Raw genomic sequence first — 2861 nt, 5'->3', positions numbered from 1 at the left:
ATCTCCCATCCCTGGACCCATCTCTAATCACCTGTCTCTAATCACCCGTCTCTGGACCCGTCTCTAATCACCCATCCCTGGACCCATCTCTAATCACCCGTCTCTAATCACCCGTCTCATAATCACCCGTCTCTGGACCCGTCTCTAATCACCCATCTCTGGACCCGTGTCTAATCACCCGTCTCTAATCACCCGTCTCTGGACCCGTCTCTAATCACCCGTCTCTGGACCCGTCTCTAATCACCCGTCCCTGGACCCGTCTCTAATCACCCGTCTCTAATCACCCGTCTCTAATCACCCGTCCCTGGACCCGTCTCTAATCACCCGTCTCTAATCACCCGTCCCTGGACCCGTCTCTAATCACCCGTCTCTAATCACCCGTCCCTGGACCCGTCTCTAATCACCCGTCTCTAATCACCCGTCTCTGGACCCGTCTCTAATCACCCATCTCTGGACCCTCCTCTAATCACCCGTCTCTGGACCCGTCTCTAATCACCCGTCTCTGGTCCCGTCTCTAATCACCCGTCTCTGGACCCGTCTCTAATCTCCCGTCTCTGGACGCTCTCCTGTGCCATCACATCTCTCACACAACACGGAGACCAGAATTGTACCCCGTACTCAGTGTGTGGCCTCAGAAGCAGAGCACACAGCTTAAGGAGAATATTTCTTGACTTGAACTCTACTGAGCACATCATATAGCCCAACATAGATCCCACACACTCCTCACTCAAGGTCTTCTCCCTCCTGCCATCTGGCAAAAGGTACTGAAGCATTCGGGCTCTCACGACCAGACTGTGGAACAGTTTCTTCCCCCAAGCCAACAGACTCCTCAATACCCAGAGCCTGGACTGACATCTACAACATTTATTATTATGTTGAAATTTGTCCTCTACTGTGCCTATTGGCTTGTTTATTAATTATTGTATTGCCCTGCACTGTTTTGTGCACTTTATGTAGTCCTGTGCCGGTCTGTAGACTAGCGCAGTTTTTATGTTATTTTATGTAGTCCAGTGTAGCCTTGGGCTGTCTCACATAGTCTAGTGTAGTTTTGTGTTGTTTCATGTAGCACCAGGGTCCTGGAGGAACGTTGTTTCATTTTTACTGTGTACTGTACCAGCAGTTTACGGTTGAAATGACAATAAACTTGACTTGACTTGATTCTATTGGCCTTTCTGTCACTTCTGTCCATTGTCTAGATGTTGACCATGATGAGTCTGTCAGGACACCCAAATCCTTCTCTTACAGTGCACTTTCTAACTCAAGACCGCCCCCCCCCCATTGTATATTCATATCGAATATTTCTACTTCTTGGTTGTAATACTTTACATTTAGTTCCATTAAATTTCATCTGCCATTTATCTGCCCACATCTGGGTTTTGTTTAGATCTAACTGTATTGATTCTACTGCCTGAATGTTATCAGCCCGTCCCCCTAATTTTGTGTCATCAGCAAAAGTTTACTTGTTATGTGTTTATCCAAATCATTAATGTAAATTAGAAACAGCAGCGGCCCCGAAACTGATTCCCCGGAACATCTTTTAACATCTAGGTGTGAAAATGATCCAGCTCCCATAACTCTGTTTCTCAGCCAATTCTGCACCCACTCACACACCTCACCCAGAATCTCTACCTCCTGAAATTTGATTATTAGCCTCTTGTGGGGTACCTTGTCAAAAACCTTTCTGTAAGTCCTAGTAAATGATATCTATTGTTATAAATTTTAGTTGCCTCTTCACAGAACTCCAGCATATTAGTAAAACAGGATTGCTCTTTTCTGAACCCATGCTGGCTTTCTGCTAACATGCCTGTCCTTATCATTCTTTTTCCCATCTCATTCTTTATGAATGTTTCCGTTATCTTGCCTGAGATACACGTTAAGCTTACTGATCTTCAGTGTGGTCGTATACACTGGGACAATGTCAACCCAGTACCAGTCCTTGGGATTTCACCAGTCGTCACTGACTTTTGAAAAATACACGTTTGTATATATAATTGCAGAGCTCTTTAAGTTCCATTGGATATATGTTGTCTGGCCCGGGAGATTTATTAACTTACAGTCTTTTCAGCTGAAGCAGGACCTCACTTTCTAAGAATTCTATGTCACTTAAAACAACCTTATTTTTCTCTACATTTACTGGCATATTGCTAACATCCCCACAGGTGAATATTCTGCCAAAATATGAGTTAAAAGTACCTGCTATGTCCTTTTCTGCATAAATTAACACCCCACTATTCCTCCTAAAATGCTGAACTTCCTCCAAGACTTGTCCTTTATTATTAAAGTATTGAAAAAAATCTCTTGAACTCAACTGGTGGATGAAATCTGCGAGGACTCTGGGACTTGTTGACTCCAGGGATTTGGTAGTTACTGTTCTCCTGCCCCTTGCTGTCTGCATGTTCCTGATCCATGGTTCACTCGGGACGTTACGGACCATCTACAGTGCGACAGAACTGATCATGGCTGCAGTGAAAGGGCGGGGAGGAAGCAAATCTCAACTGGTGTCAGTGACTCAGCTTTCACTACTCTCTTCCAGGTAGTCACCGCACTCTGAGTGAAGGAGTCTCCCTCGGTACATACCACTCTCCACTCCCTGAGTGAAGGAGTCTCCCTCGGTACATACCACTCTCCACTCCCTGAGTGAAGGAGTCTCCCTCGGTACATACCACTCTCCACTCCCTGAGTGAAGAAATCTCCCTCGGTACATACCACTCTCCACTCCCTGAGTGAAGGAGTCTCCCTCGGTACATACCACTCTCCACTCCCTGAGTGAAGGAGTCTCCCTCGGTACATACCACTCTCCACTCCCTGAGTGAAGGAGTCTCCCTCGGTACATACCACTCTCCACTCCCTGAGTGAAGGAG

The sequence above is a fragment of the Hypanus sabinus genome, chromosome 6 (genome assembly GCF_030144855.1).
Source record: "Hypanus sabinus isolate sHypSab1 chromosome 6, sHypSab1.hap1, whole genome shotgun sequence".
Classification (NCBI taxonomy): domain Eukaryota; kingdom Metazoa; phylum Chordata; class Chondrichthyes; order Myliobatiformes; family Dasyatidae; genus Hypanus; species Hypanus sabinus.
Note: the sequence above shows the minus strand (reverse complement) of the source record.